A 16,560-nucleotide genomic window follows, 5' to 3' on the forward strand; every position below is an offset into this window, starting at 1 on the left:
CAAATAAATGCCCTAAAGGGGGAACTTTGAGGAGGGCGGTGTTGGAGGTAGGGCAGGGGGACGTAATCAGAAAAATGAAAGCACTGCAACTATGGCCATGTCGCCTGAGGGAAGGGATGAAGTGGGGGTATACAAATAAGGAGCCAGATGAAGTCGATATAATGCCAGACTGTGCGGTGTTCTTTAATGTGCACTGACATCGCATAGAACAGAGGAGTCTGCACTTTGCCCCCTAACGAATGCAGCTGCCACAGCCAAGAGGCTAGTACCATAGCTCTTGTGCCATTGCAGCTGGTGAAATATTTGTAACCTCTTATAGGTGTTCTGAAAAGGGCTCTAATAAAGTTACGATATGCCTGGGACGGTAAAGCATGCCAGTTCACGAATATTGTGCAGCAAGAATTTTTTAATGTGCTTTGCAGCAGCTGAGCTCTCTGCATTCAAAATTTGAATTCTCTCCTCTCATCAGACTTTGCACGCTGGAAGGTCGGCGCTCCTCCGCCGGCCCCTCCTCCGGGGTTCGAAGCTTCCTGACCCACCAGAGCTACGCGGCTTACTTGCCGCGGCCATAGTAGCTGCCCGACATCTGAAAGAATGTAACCAGTAGCCATCTCTCAACTTGTATATGCATGTGTGAGCGACGGAGAAGTGTGCGAGCATGAAAAAGGTCGTCGGGAAGTGCTCGCCAGCTTTGGCACGTGATTGTGGGTTCTCTGCAACGTGTACAGGTGTATCACTTGGCTCGGGTGTTCATGACAACCCAATGCAGTTATTGAGAGAGGTGATGTGCTCTCCTCGGAAGGTGTTTCACAGCGCCTTTAAGTCTTGCGTGAATTTCAACCTCATCCAGCTTCTCTTATTTGATTTTTACTAGAGAATGTTTCTGGTGTTTCGGATTGTCAAGCTGCCGCATTGCCTCAGTGGTTATGGCGCTCGGCTGCTGACGCGAAAGCCGTAGGTTCGATCCCTGCCTTTGCAGTTGAATTTTGGTGCAGGGTTGAATTTTTGTGGAGGCGAAATTCAAGAGCTTTGTGTACCGTGTGATGTCAGTGCACGTTAAACGAACCCCAAAGGGTTGATATTTACGGAGCCGTTCACTACTGCGTCCCTTATAACCCGACTCAGTTTCGGACTTTAAACCCCCTTAAAGTTAGCGAGTTGCTATATCCAGTGTGTAGTATGGTTTTATGCAGGGTAAAACCATGCAGATTCTGTTTTTACCTGCCGCATGGTTGTGCAGTATGGTTTTAGTAATGTGTTCTGTTTGAACCAAATGTTTTGCCGCTCTTTTTAATCAGTAGAGAAAAAGGGCGTAGCACTCCTGCCGTGAGTTATTTCATGAGGACGCAACAGCCACTTAGAGGCCGACTTGGCCCTTTCTACGGGGTTGGTTGGCTGCACTTTTTAAACCTTCTTGTGGTCCAGCCACTTATTTCCCGGAACCACGGCGGTTGACAAAAAGCTGGTTTAAAAAGCGCCTCTGCTGCATTTCCTATTTGATGTTTTGAAGTGTACGTAGTGCTATTTTTTGCTAATTCCCAGGTTTCTTGCATATGTAAATGAATGCTGTGTTTCGAAATCCACTTTTCTTCCTTTCTTTGGTACAGTCGTTTTCCAGCAATGTTTTTTTTTCTCATTATTTCTTTTGCATACCGCATAGGTTTCTTTACAGCTTTGCACCATGTATGATCATCTGCTGAATATAATGTACATTCATGCCATGTTAATTTGACCCCTTTTGAAAGGGACAGTTTTTCTGGGACCAAACATTTGGATTGCCTCATTCAAATGCAATGTCTATGTCTAGACAATGGACCGGGTGAAAATGCATATAGCCTTTTGGAGCATATGTATTTTTGTCTTGTTATTATTGACAGCGATGACAACCAAATCCCAAGTGCCTCAACCAGATGTTCTACCCCTTGTATTTTGATATTGATGGTTTTAAAGCTCCTGGCGATTACAGTAACGCTCCCGTGTTTCCCAATTTTCACGTGCCACTATAGCCGGCTGCAGCCATAAAGCTTTATTTAAAGAATATTTGCTTTTTTTTCTTCATGATTCATTATTACGGCCAACTCACTTTATGGACACTCTTGCTGGGGAACACTGTCAAGTTTTTTGCTTGTGTGTGATGTTCCTGCCCCAGTCTTGGCCGCTGTGGGTATCACATAAATAAGCAAACAAAATGCATCAGCAAGTGCACACGGTTTTTTTCTTCATTTTGCAACATTGAAATTTACAAAACTTCCTTGAGTTGTGGAAAACACTGTGTTCACCAAACTATGACATATGCTGAACAAATTTTAAGAGAACCTATAAACTATCAAACTACACCTAAGGGAAATGGGTGGGATGGTTTTCTCAGGAGGAGGAGGAAAGGCAGGGAGGTTAACCGGTGAATAATCAATTTGCTACCCTGCACAGGGGCAAAGGACTGAGGGGAGAAAAAGATGAAGGAGAAAAGGCAGTTGCAGGAAATAAAGTCACTGTGTAAAGTCACAACGTTCAGCAAAGTCAGCCTATCGTGCAGGCCAGAAGTCTTCAAAAAGCGGAGCAGTGACTTGTAGGCCTTCACCGCCGACGACCGCCGCGGTCAGTGGGCGAGAATCTTCGTTTCCGTCAGTGGGCGCAGGTCTAGATGCGCCAGTGCATAGCAGAGAGACTGTCTTTCAGTGCTGTAGGCAGGGCATTCACAAATAATGTGGGCTATAGCCTCATCACACCCGCAGATGACACATGCAGGCTGTCATACATATCTATTAAGAAGAAGTAGTGCTTGGTGAAAGCTACACCCAGCCATAGGCGACACAACAAAGTTGCTTCACAATCGCGGTATGCCGGATGGAAGCCGAAGGTTTAGATCTGGGTCTAAGGTTTTCAAACGCGATTGCGAGAAGAACTGGCCTGAATTCCACGCGGCAAGCGGGATGTCCCGCAACAGTGCTGCGTCGGCTCTCGAGATGGGGATGGACACACAATCACCCTCATGGAGAGCACTTTGCGCGGTCTGGTCCGCGCGGTGGTTGCCTGTGATGCCGCTGTGTCCTGGCAGCCATTGGTAAACAGTATTGTGCCCTTTGTTGATGGCTGTGTGGTGGAGCTCTCAGATTTCGGCGACAAGTTGCTCATGGAACCCATGACGAAGAGCAGATTGTAGCGCTTGGAGTGCTGCCTTTTAATCAGTGAAAACAGACCATTGCTTGGGTGTTTCTTCACTGATATGCCACTTGAGAGGTTCATTGATTACCATTGCCAACATTACTGGACCAATATTGCCAGCCTTCACCGAGGACAACCGCGCCATTTCCCAAATCTTATTTCCAAGTTGAGCAGTTCAGTCTTGCACTGGCGTCTGCTAGCCATCCTAATTAGCTTGGTTTGTAGTGCCACTGCCCCAACCGGCAGTAATCATAGGTTTGGTCCCTGTGCCGTGATGAATTTATGCTTCAGTTGGCCGTTAGAAACATAGAACAATGTCGTTTTTACACTTTGGTACCTTTGGCCGCAACAAATGCAATTTTGTGTGATACAAAGCTTTGCACTCGCATTTTCTCATATCCATAACATAGAAGCTGTACGTCCGGGAGGTCACTTGAAATTAGGGGCTTGAGCTGGTGGCTTGCAAAAACCGCTTTTGTGTCTAACCTTCTAATTTTCCGGCACCACTCATGGATGTGCGCTGTGATTAGGTTTTTCTGAGCTTGCCTGAACATCTCGTGTCCTCATGGTACTGGCACAGGTGTTTTTAAACATCAAAATCTAGGCTCCAACTGCCCGTTCTTCCAAGTGACATTGAAACTTGAAGGTTTCTTGGAGGCAGCTGTGTGCACAGTAAGTGACATGTTTCGCCGTATCTTCGTCATAACTTATCCGTGCTTTGTCCAACAATTTGCATACTCAAGAGTTCAACAAAACTTTCTGTGGTCAGGCATTGCAATAGAGGTGAAGGAATCCAGTCACTGACCATAATTCTTTGTAGCTGTGTGTAGGTGCATGCTAATCAGAGACTCCTGCCTTGATTGAAATCTATATGTCCTTAGAAGGTTTCGCTATGCAATTTGAATGAAATTAGCATTTATTAGAAGCAGAAAGAATTATGGTACATACGTATTGATATGCCGCCGAGGCTGTACAAGTCTGAAGGCATTATCCGGACGCTCTGTGGATCATTTACAAATATACAACAAGCAAGTAAGTAATTAGTGCTTTATTGAAATAAAAATATTAATAAAAAGAAAGGAAAAGATTTTTGCTAGCCTACCATCGATACTGAAGCACCTGAGTTGGGCCAGCAGAAATAAAGGATAGCAGGCAGAATGGAGAAATGAAATGCAAGAGGTGAGGGGACATGAAGAGAGGATAGGGGAGAGAGGTAATATACACAAATACTATTTACACAATTATAAAAATATACAGGTTGCGGGCGTGATTAGTTCATGGTGAAGCAATAAAATCGCGCACAGCGCAATGTTCACTAAAGCTGGAGTGGGGCGCCCAGCTGTTGGTCGTCCAAGGTAGCACTCGCTGAGCATTCGGTCACTGCGCGTAACTACCTGACGGACACAACAACAAATAAAGAAATAAAAACCGGTGTAGTGTAACAGTGCATGTAAAAATCAGTGAAATATGATACAGTACAATATGATAGATTATGATACAGATATTTGACACAAAAAATGATACATTACAGTCTCAGTACAACACTACTACTATTGTGAAAGCAAAAATACACAGGTGCAAGAGAAAGAGTTTTTTCGCAGTTAATAAGGGCGAATTGAAGGAACCGGGGAAGTGTACAAGGGGGGGGGGGGCGGCGTGTGTCGTACTATTCATGTCGGCGCATGTTAAACAACTCCAGTTGGTCTAAATTATTCCAGAGCCTTCCATTACATCCTCTTTTATAACTCATGTCATTTCAAGGGCAATAAACACCACAATTTCAAATTTTAATGACGATTTGAAGAAATATTTTAAACAACCTATGCAATGCAACAAGAAGCAATATTCCATGAGTAATAGTGAACTCTTGAAAGGAAGGCTAGGATGTAGATTTTTATGTAGAAACAAGGCAAGGAAAAAGATAGTTGTCCTTCACACATCACTTCTGCAGGCTGTATGTCCAGCATGATGATATGATGATGCCCCTCAGTGAAAGTACTGGGCAATGATACTGTCTCTGGTTCTAAAACCACTTGCCGAATCCACTAGTGGCACTGTGGCTGGCGGCTGGGCTGCTCCAGAGATAGGAACAGGCGCAGTAGAGTCACGAGTGGCATCGTACAGTAGAGCGGGTGTGACAGGGTCTTTGAGCAGCCGGCCCAAGTTGTGCAGCGCCGCACATGCCGTTATCAGGATAGGCACCATGGCCGTCTTGATTTTGTGGGTTTCTCAGTAGGCACAGGCCACTACCCACCGCGGGTTCGAGCTTCGCGCGTGCCAAGGGCCCCGATCAGCCGTCACCACACGCACCCTGGGGCACCGCTGCGGCGGCGTTCAACCTCTGCAGAGAGGAGAGCGGCTCGCCGCAAGAAACAGGCCTCCAAGTTCACGAAGGAGACGTTTATTGACGCCGTCCTCCAGCGGTACATACACACACTCAACAGTCACCCCGTCCCGGGGCGCGCTCAGAGCAAGGCTCCGGTGCGCGCTCGGGGCAACAAGAGAAATGCGCGCCGCTAGCACGCCGCTGCAGGAGATTGTCCCCGCGGCAGTGCTGTGATCTCTCTCGTGTCGGCCGTTGGGCCGTTTGCGAGAGAGAGTGGGCAGTCAACGCAAGGTGCGCCTGTCAGAGGTCGTTGGACCCCTGGACAGGCCCGAGCCGCGGCGGATCGAGGACCCACGCTGGCGAACCTTACGCTGTCTCGGAGGGGTCCCTCTCTCTGGGCCCCCGCTCGGACGGTCGCGCGCCGCGCGACCACCCAATACAGGTCTCGAATTCCCGCCAAAAGTCACCAATGGCAAAGGCCCTTGGGAAGCCGGGGACGGAGCTGCGGCCGAATGACAGCGATTAGCCACCAGCCGTCTCTCCGCCGCCCGAGGCGGGAGAAAGGGAAAGAGAGCGACGCGGGATGCCGCGCAGACGCCACGGCGGGAATCTAGCAGGGTTCCCACATTCTCCTCTCCTTAAATGCCCTCCTACCCATCGGCGAAAGCGTGCGGCAAAATAAAAAATAAATAAATAAATAATCCATATAAAACTACCACACTTCAGTTCCAGCCATAAACTCAAAAGACAAACAAACAAGAACAGAAAACAAACAACACTTGCATACGTTTCAAGGAGACAAACATAACTACACTATACACAAGGCCAGCTGACAGGTGGCCTGCAGCCTCATTATGTTCGGTGGCGCGGCCCATTGGGCCTGTCGGCGGCCAACTCACGCTTTTGCTGCCTTCAGGGTCCCGGTGGACGATTTATTGACGGCGGTCCCATGTCCTCCACAAAGTCATCGAAGTTGAGCATGAGGACGTTGACGACGCTCGACGATCCCGAAGAGTATCCGCACGGGAAAGGGTGCTGTCCTTCCTGCCCCCCTCTTGGCGTTGCCTTTGATCTTGGGAACACGCACATAATCCCAGGCGCGCACCGGCACAGAAGCGGACATTCATCAGTGACAACGACCCGCTCGTCGGAATCGTCCCGAGGCGCCGTGGCAGGGGTCAAATGACGCACAGACGCACTCTTCACGCTCCCCATAGCCACACGAAAACCATGCCGCGAGACACGCGCTCCTTAACGAGCAAACCACTTCACAGCCGGAAGGGGAGACTTTCGCCGACCCCTCCGCGAACCAGCCGGTCCCGTGTTCGCGAGGAAGGCCGCACCCGTGGGGTCAGAACGTAAATGAAAACAAGGCGCGCTGTACAAAAGAAGGCCATCTCTGCGCTACAAGAAAAGTGCAATCGCGAGTAGGCTGAAGTTTACATATGTACAAGTCTGGTTTAAAAAAAACTGAACGCCAACGCAAACGTATATTACATATGTACAGATCTCAGAACGTTAGAAGAAACAACGAATAAACTGGAAACAAAAATATGCTACAGACTGACTAAAACAAACAAACGACTAAATAACTGCACAAGGCTGGAACTGAGCATGCGGCAAACAAAAAAAAAAGAAACCGCCGTGCTTCACCTGGGGTAGGGCCCGAGAGAAAACTCGCCAGCTAGCTGAGGCTGCGTGCCTTCGGTTGCGGAAGAGTCCGCCATCCGGCATCAATCACATCGGTGACCGTCGCCTCAGATTGTACCGGTGCTCGGTACGGTTGCGTTCCGCAGCACCAGTTGTGCCTTTGCGCTTGCTTGTGATACCAATGGGTACCGACGCAAACTCGTCAGACCGTGACGCATAGGCCTTCAGGTCTGCGATGTGGGCACGGCTGGTTTTCCCCATAAGGGGATCCTCCAACAGGTACGCGAGTGGCGACCAGACTCTGACCACTCGGTACGGACCAAGCCACTTAGGAGCGAGCGAGGCTGAGAACCCCTTGCTCGCATCACCAAGAACGTGGTTGCGCTTCAGGACAAGATCACCCGCCTGAAAAGTCAGGCTGCGGTGCTTGCGGTCATACTGAGCCTTCTGTTGGGCTCTGGCTGCCGCCAAACTCTGCCTTGCTCTGTTGAGAGCCCGACCAAGCCGGTCCCGAAGCGTCGACGCATAAGCAGAGCAGTCTGCCCGCGTCTGCTCATCCCCGAGCTGGATCTGCACGACGTTTGACATCGGATTCGCCAGCTTCCTTCCGAAATTGAGGAAGGCAGGAGAGAAACCAGTTGAGCGATTCTCAGCTGTTCGAATGGCGAACGCAAATTCGCTCAAATGGTCTGCCCAGTCCTTTTGACGCTCGGCAAAGGCCGCCAGCATTGGATTGAGCGCTCGGTTGATTCGCTCGGTCAAGTTGGACTGGGCATGGTAGGGTGAAGTGGTGTAGTGCTCAATTCCGAAGGAACGGCACGTGTTACCGAACACCCGAGCGGTGAAATAGGACGCATTGTCCGTGATCAGTCTTTCCGGAAAGCCGAACCGACAGAACACTTCTTGGAGTCTATCCAGCACCGCTCGTGCTGACACTTTCCGAAGCGGGTACAACTCGACCCATTTGGAAAAATGGTCAGCTACTACCATCAGGTTAATGAACCCCTGCTTACTCCTGGGGAAAGGCTCCATCAGATCGCAGGTGGCCATCTGCCACGGACGCACACTGTCAATTGGTTTCATCATTCTGAGGGGCTTGCCGCTCCTTGACTTCACCGCTTGACAGACATGGCAGGAACGGCAAAAGCGGAAAATGTCACGCTTCATGCCGGGCCACGTCACCGATTGACTCAGTTTTGCAAAACCTTTGGAGCCACTCAGGTGACCGGCCAGTGGTTCGTCATTAGAAACTCGCAACAGTGCGCCTCTCAGAATTTAGGGGATAACCACATTGAACGGGTCAATGGACTCATCATCGGTGGCTATGTATTTCAGCACGAGCCCGTCATGGTCCAGCAAATATGAATCCCCCGGTGCTCGCCGCGACACACTCTGGCTTTTACCCCCTCCGCCCGCTACAATACAAGTAGCGTCCCGGCGCTCCGTCTACCTGAGACCGTCGCTCATGTCGCGACACATGGAGTCATTTTGCTGGGCTTTCAGCAGCTCTTTCCGGCTGAAAACGATTCCAGTTACCCCAGAGGGGGGCCTGGTCTCGTCCCCCTTGAGGTCTGCAGCCAAAATTTCCGCTCGCGACTGCGTCTCCGGGGCGCTCACGCGGAGCTTTGCCTCTCGCCCGCTTTGCGAAGCGCTGCTTGCCTGGTTAGCGGAATGGGTTAGCCCGTTTGCGGGCTCCCCCTCCTTGCCGCCTGGCGGCTCGTCCGCTTTTTCGCCCGCTCCGCCTGCTGGCGTCAAGGCGCCGCTGGCGAGCGGGGCAAGGGATAGCGCGTCAGCTACCACGTTCGTGCTCCCCATTCGATACTGCACCGAAAAGTCGTAATGCTGTATCAGGAGAGCCCAGCGCGCCAGCCGACCGGCAGGCTCGCGGAGCCGCATCAGCCAACTGAGCGCACTGTGGTCTGTCTGCACCACGAATTGCATTCCGTCAAGGTAGACGTCGAATTTCCGCAGTGCAAACACGATGGCGATGCACTCCTTCTCGGTCACGGAATAATTCCTCTCCGAGGGCAGCAAGGAGCGGCTGGCAAAGGCCAGCGGCTGCAGCACGCCATCGAAATCCTGTAGGAGAACTGCTCCTAAACCCAGATTGCTCGCGTCAGTCTGGACTACGAACTGTCTGGTCAGGTCGGGTAGCCTGAGCTGCGCTGTCTCGGCAATGGCACTAGACAGGAGGCGAAAGGATCGCTCTTGCTCGGGCCCCATCGCCACGCGGCAGTCTTTCCCAAGAGCTTGGTCAAGGGTGCCTGCACGCGGGCAGAGGACGGGATGAACGACCGATAGAAATTGGCCATTCCCAGAAAACGGCGGAGGGCGCGTACGTCCTTGGGCACAGAAAACTCGAGTATGGCTCGGAGTTTGTCCGCATCGGGCACAATGTAGCCCTCGCCCAGCGTGAACCCTAGCAACTGAACTCGGGTCCGCGCTATTTGGGCTTTCGCAGGATTCAAAGTCATCCCAGCAGCCCGTACCCTCGCGAGCATGTCGGCAATGTGGCCTAAGTGCTCATCAAAGGTTCGTGAATAAATCACGATATCGTCCAGGTAGCACATGGCGTGAGACCATTTCGCTTCCCCTAGGACGCGGTCCATGAGCGTCTGAAAAGTCCCAGGACCATTGCAGAGACCGAAGGGCATGCGAGTGAACTCAAACAGCCCTCTGTGGCACGTGAACGCGGTCTTAGACCGGTCAGCGTCCGCCATCTGGACCTGTAGGTAACCTTTGGAGGCATCTAGCGTGGAAAAGTACCGCGCACTGCCCAGGTTTCCTACGATTGAGCTGATCGTCGGGAGCGGATAGGCATCCTTTCGAGTCAGCGCATTCAGACGGCGATAATCCACACACAACCGGTGGCTGCCATCTTTCTTAGGCACCAACACAACCGGAGACGCCCAAGCGCTGGACGAGCGACGGATAATGTCCGCCGACAGCATCTCATCCAGCAACCCATCGATCACCTGCCTTTTCGCAAGGCTGACGGGTCTGGGGTTGCACTTCAAAGGAAGCGCATCTCCGGTGTGGATCTTGTGGCTCACTAAATTAGTACAGCCAGGTTTATCCGTGAAGAGCTCATCGTACTTACCCAACAGTGAGGTCAAACGAGCCTTCTGAGTGTCATCCAATGTTACCGCAAAGGCGGACAGCGTATGTGGTGCCTGGTCGTGCCGCGCCGCTCGGTCCCAAAGGGAAGCGTGAACGACGGAACGCTCGACACAAGGGCTTGGCCCTGGTCGCTGAGCGTGGCACTCTCCGAACGCCTTCACTGCGCAGGCAGTTATTGACGCCGGTGGGCAGATGAACGGCTTCAGCTGGGAAAATGGTCCGTCGCGATAGCCGCTATTCGCAAAGTCCACCACGATCCCGGTTTTCAGGAGAAAGTCCCTTCCGAGAATCACGGGCACACTGAGGCCGGGGAGGTGGATGAAACGCGTGCGTCTCGTCCGCTCTCCCCACCTGACAGTCAGCCTCGCGGCGCCAGCCGAATGGGCTACGCCTTTCGCAAGGTTGAATGTCGTACGGCAGTCCCGCAAGCGCACCAAGTGCTTTTGCAAGTGGGACAACACCTCTTCACCGAACAAGGAGGCAGTGGCTCCCGTATCCAGTAACGCCAAAAATTCGCGGCCAGCAATGGTGATCGGAATAAACGGCGCGTGCGCATTAGCAAGGCAGCTTGCTCTGTACGCTGAGGGGATTAGCGAGAATTGGGCCGGTCGTCCCTTTACGACCGACCCGCGCCGCCATTTCCCTGCCTCACAGGAGGCCTGGTTACGGGGCATTCTCTCGCTAAGTGCCCCGTCTCTTGACAGCGGAAACAGCGCACACCGCCGCGAGCTTGGTCGCGGAACAATGGCGCCTCTCCCTGCCTGGTTCCTCCCGTTGCACGGCCAAAGGGCTGGCTGATTCGGGCTTCCCCCTCCGCTCTGCGTTGTGGCGCTTGGCGTCCCTCGGCCGGCGGTCCAGAAAACGGTGCAGCGCAGGCTGTCCGTCTCCTGTAGGAGTAGGGATCGAGAGCTCGTTCGCTCAACTCCCATACTTCGTTTTGCCCGCTAACAGCTGCAGAGGCAGCGTGTGCGGGTGGTCGCCGGTTGGGTCGGGGCATGGCCCCTCTCCATGCACAGCGTTGCTCGAGGGCCTCGCTTGCCGGCGGTGGCGGACGATAGGCGCGCGCGGAGAGAATGTCGCCTTGAATGCGCTTTGCCTCGGCGGCCAGCTCCTCAAAATCTCGGAAACAGCCTCCGCGCAGGTATGCCGAAAAAGTCGGATGTGCCTGCCTCATCGTCCTTTCCACACATTCCTCCTTGGAGGCTCTGGGCTCGGCGATTGAGAAAAGGTCCTCCATCGCACGTACGTACTTCAGGAGTGACTCATCCGGAGCCTATGTACGGAGCTCCAACTCTCACCGCATCCTACGCTCATAGTCAGCGGGCAGCAATTCGCTCAAGAATGCTGCACGGAACTCCTCGAGAGTCGCTGCCCGGTGGCCGGAAAGCCGATGCCACCTAGCTGCGGTGTCAGCCAGTGCTGCGGGGATGATGTTTAAGCACAAACTGATCAGTGAGACCCATAGCTATTTGGTAATGAGTGAGGGACTCAAGGAAATCCCGGGCACTGAGGAGGTCATCATACCCGCGGTATGATGGCATGGGCAACTTGACCGCGGGGTGAGACACCTTCGGCGCGGCCAAAATCGTCTCAACCGCCCCTGACAGCGACTGAATCATCTGGGCAGCACTTCTTAGCAGCGACTGCGCCCCGGCCTCAGAGGAGGCTTGGGCGGGCTGCACGAACGCAGGAGGCAAGCGCCCAGTTCGATGAGCGACGCGATTTCCACAGGGAGCCGGGCCGGCGCCTCACTGTTCCCAGAGCAGAATTGACTGCTCGCGGGGCACGGCTGCTGCTTTGCAGGACGGCCGGTTGCGGCAGCGTCGCACGCACTGCTTTCGCACGGGGCGCAAAGCACGCACAGCGGAGGCATGTGATTGACGGGTGCACCGCAGGGTGCTCCCGATACAGCTCCAATGGGAGCTGCGTGATCGACGTTGGGGGTTTTAGCGCCGTATGCCCCAATGGGGGCTGCGGCCAACCACGGTGTTTGGCTATTCGAAGAAACAGCCGCCAACGGATCAAAGGACGCTACGACTCCTAAGGGAGCCGACACGTAGCTGCCGAGAGCCCCGATGGGGGTGGCAGACATGGTGCGCAAGCGTGATCGTCAAGGCGACCTGCTCGGCAAATATGCTATCAAAGGCTAAGAGCCAGTGACTTAGCAGGTTGGGCGCCAGTTGTGGGTTTCTCAGTAGGCACAGGCCACTACCCACCGCGGGTTCGAGCTTCGCGCGAGCCAAGGGCCCCGATCAGCCGTCACCACACGCACCCTGGGGCACCGCTGCGGCGGCGTTCAACCTCTGCAGAGAGGAGAGCGGCTCGCCGCAAGAAACAGGCCTCCAAGTTCACGAACGAGACGTTTATTGACGCTGTCCTCCAGCGGTACATACACACACTCAACAGTCACCCCGTCCCGGGGCCCGCTCAGAGCAAGGCTCCGGTGCGAGCTCGGGGCAACAAGAGAAATGCGCGCCGCTAGCACGCCGCTGCAGGAGATTGTCCCCGCGGCAGTGCTGTGATCTCTCTCGTGTCACCCGTTGGGCCTAACTTATATAAACAAATTTTGATTAAGATTTAGGCTCAGGTTAAATTATACCTGCTCACAAGATGGGTTAGGCTTTTCAGTATTGAATAGAGGGACCGCAAAAAGGGAAAAAGAAATTCCATGACTGCTTTCCCAGTGAATTGTAACTTGCTTAACTAAGCATTTTGAAACCAGTTGTGGATTCTAACTCACTCACTTGCTCTGGACATTTTCTGCCATGTGTCCTAATTTGTGACTTCTTACAAAGCAGTAGTGCATTATTAAGTCCTGCATTAAGTTTTGCGGTCCCCTTATAATTCAGGAAAATATTTCAGCGAGTACTTTTGGAAATTGCTAGAAATATTAGTCCAAAGAGAAAAGCAATTTTAGAAACATACTCTGAGCCGCGGCGACTACAACATGCTGTAACCTTTCTTATAACTATACTTATTTCCAGTTACTTCAAATTTACTAGTCAACTAATAAAGCAACCAAATAGGGTGGCTGGTGCCAATGGGGAGTTTGTACATGGTGAAAAAAAACATTTTTAATACGCTATCGCAGTTACTCAGAGATTCTTTTAGCACAAAACCTAAACTGAACGCGGCAAATGTATGGAAAAATAGGTGGAAATGCTGTGACTACAGCAATACATTTCATCTACTCAGTTCGATTATATCATGCATCTTCTTTTGCTGGTTCGCAGAAAATTAACAGCCACGTAGTTAGCTATGAGTGTCGTATTCTTTGCACTAGGTAGAAGCAACAAAAAAAATGCACATGACTTTGCAAAATGCAAAATAGCAAATATGGTTCGGATAGATGTCATTGTTATTGTAACACGCAAAACGAGGATCACGTTCCCACCAAGCTTATTGGTCAATAAATGAGTGTTTCGTTGCTTCGAAAACTGATTTGACGCCACCACTGGCCCCTCCAATATAGGCTAATGAGTGAGGCTCAGTTATTGCCTATGTGACCAGAGGAACGTTTTGAGAATAAATTATACTCGCCAAGAGTGAGAGTTTGTGCAGGAAATTAGCTTTATTAATAAAGAAAATTATTTGTTATCATTTACCCCAACACTGCCATCCGACTACAGTACAAAAACATGACAGGTTTCTCAGAGACCTAGTTACTGATATAAAAAAATTAATCCATTATTATAATTGCCTTACACGTGTCGATTTGTCGATTGCACTTATCTTTCAATGCTTTTTTTATGTTCCAAAAGTTTTTCAAGGATATATTGAAAGTGTTCGCTGAAACGCTCGGTATATCAGCAAGGTGCACTACATTCAACGAAGAACAAACAAGAAAAACTTACTCTAGGAACAATGCCAGTTCCACCCGAAGCTGCCACGACAGCTTTTTTTGTGACCTGTCCGAAAGAGCTTTCCATTGCATGATTGGTTGAGCACACTAATATAATTCTGGCATGCTTGCAAGGAGCCAGTCTACGAATTCCTAAAAGGAAACAAACTAAGGTCTATTCAATGAAAACCTGCAATAACACACTCAAGTTCTTTTTTGCTTTCAGTAAGCAACATCAGGAATAAAACATTCTGAAACCACCGGCATTATAACAAAGGTGACTCATAATGACATTTTGTAATAGCATACAAATAGTCATCTCTTGCATAAGTATGCAATGGCCAGGGAAACAAAAGACGTTCAGGTTTGATGACATTATGTGGTGTCTTCATAAGTACAAATGCATTCACTCGCTTTGAATAACTCACTTTGGCCAAGACAGAAGAGTGATGAAAATCTTTCCTTCCGAAGGTAGAAATGTTTTACTTCACCAAACATTGGAACGTAATTTTGTTCAAACACAAGCACATCAGAAATTGAGATTCTGACACCAGAGACAAAGTCTGAACGCATGGACATAGCTGTTCGGCCTACAACAGCAGGATGCAGTCCACACGGCAAAAACGCAGAAAAAACAGAGAGGCCGACCACCTGTGGTAGAACCGAGAGAGCACGGAGTGTGCATGTTCAAATTCTGCCAGCTGATGCGCCCCAATCTCCCACAACGCTTACTCTAATTCACCGAAGAAAATGTACGCGCTCTGGCTGCGTTTTTGTGTTTCCCTTTTAGCACTTGTGTATTTGAACTGTTGAGTTAGAAATATACGCAGACGGATGATGAAATAATACCAGCTTTCGAAGCGCTTCTTCAGGGTTCGCAACGAGACTTCGAATGTCCACCAGCGCTCGGTAACGCGAAGATGAACATCTGCGAAGCAGCTTCGGTTTAACTGACGGCCTGTACTCGCTGATAACTGATACTACATGGTTCAGCCCAAGCTTGCCACAGAGTAGACGCGCCTCTTTTAGAGGCCAAAGAAATACGATGCTGGTTGTTTTCTGCTCGTAGCTTTTCTCTTTCCAGTTTTGTTTTAGGCGCAAAGTAGAAAGAAGCATGGTTCCTTAGTATACTGTCAACGTTCAATGAAACAATAAAGGCAGATCTCTCTGGGTCTTCAAACGTCTACAAGGCTTCAAGTGTCCAGGGGCGCGCGGTAACACGAAGCCATACAGCTGTGTAGCACCTTTGGTATAGAACCGACGGCGTATATGTTCGCTGATAGTTGATACGAAATATTTTCACCACATATGCGTGCTTCTGCCAAAGAGGACAAAAGCATCTTTTCGGTATCGCTTTTATATATAGCTTTAGTTTTTCTGTGTTTGATGTTTTGTTTTGACCACTATAATGCAGAAGTATGCCGGTTTCCTTGAACGATATCACGAGCCTACTTAGTGTCTCTTGTTGCTTTTCTTACAATAAAAACAAGAACACGTGACTACAAATCTTCTCAGTAAATTCCGCTTAAAACTCAGAAGGTGCTAAGAATGCCTAACTTGAAATAGTGCCGAAACGTACGAGACGTGAGAGTTTGCCCACGTTGACAGCTCTGGAGACTCATCTGGGTCGTTCGAACTCATCTGGATGCATGGTTCACGAGCCAACAAGCCAACACTAGTGCTTTCAGTAAATGCTATTATATTGTAACGAAACGTTCGTCCGTGACGGCAAGACGGCTCCGCAGCTTCGAGGAAGGGGGCCTATGGACGGCAATAGTTAACTTAATCTATTAAGATGAGGCCGAACATTAGTTAAATGGAACGAACTGATATAGATCAAACAACAGAGCAGTCAGTCATAGAACGCAACATATTCTGAGCAGAGGTCCCCAGCTGCCCCTCGGATGGTAACCGTTCCTGTTGGACTTCGCGCCAAAACCCATCTGAAATACGACTGCCCAGGATATCGGGCACCCTTTTGGTGACCAATCGGTAATGGCTTGTCGGAGCCAATGAGAAGGATTTATTTAAAAGCGAAGAACTAATAGCACGCCAGTGCCCACGACATTCTTTACTCTCGAGCACCGCGTAAATTCCAGGAAGACGCGACGCATTTTCGCTTGATACACAAACACACAAAAACCCCAACCGAAACCCAACGAAAGCAAACACGATCGGTAGAGCACGCAACGCTCCACCCGTGCTCCCACCAGTCGCCATCTGTTTCAAGGACATTCGGTCTGTCACGCGGTGCGCTGTCCAGAGCCATAAATTACCGTGCCCGCAAACCCCCAGGTGACCGTGTATTAAAATATTTTCGTTTCGACGAGAACTTCTGACTCTCTCCTCTGCAGCCGGTTAACCGTTTTGCTCGTAAACCTTGAATTGGCAGAGAGCTGTGGAGTAATGCTGTGATAACTCTGCTGCCGCCTTCATTTAAACAGCCGCGCATGCGGTTTCG

This window comes from Amblyomma americanum, chromosome 1 (genome assembly GCF_052857255.1).
Source record: "Amblyomma americanum isolate KBUSLIRL-KWMA chromosome 1, ASM5285725v1, whole genome shotgun sequence".
Classification (NCBI taxonomy): Eukaryota; Metazoa; Arthropoda; class Arachnida; order Ixodida; family Ixodidae; genus Amblyomma; species Amblyomma americanum.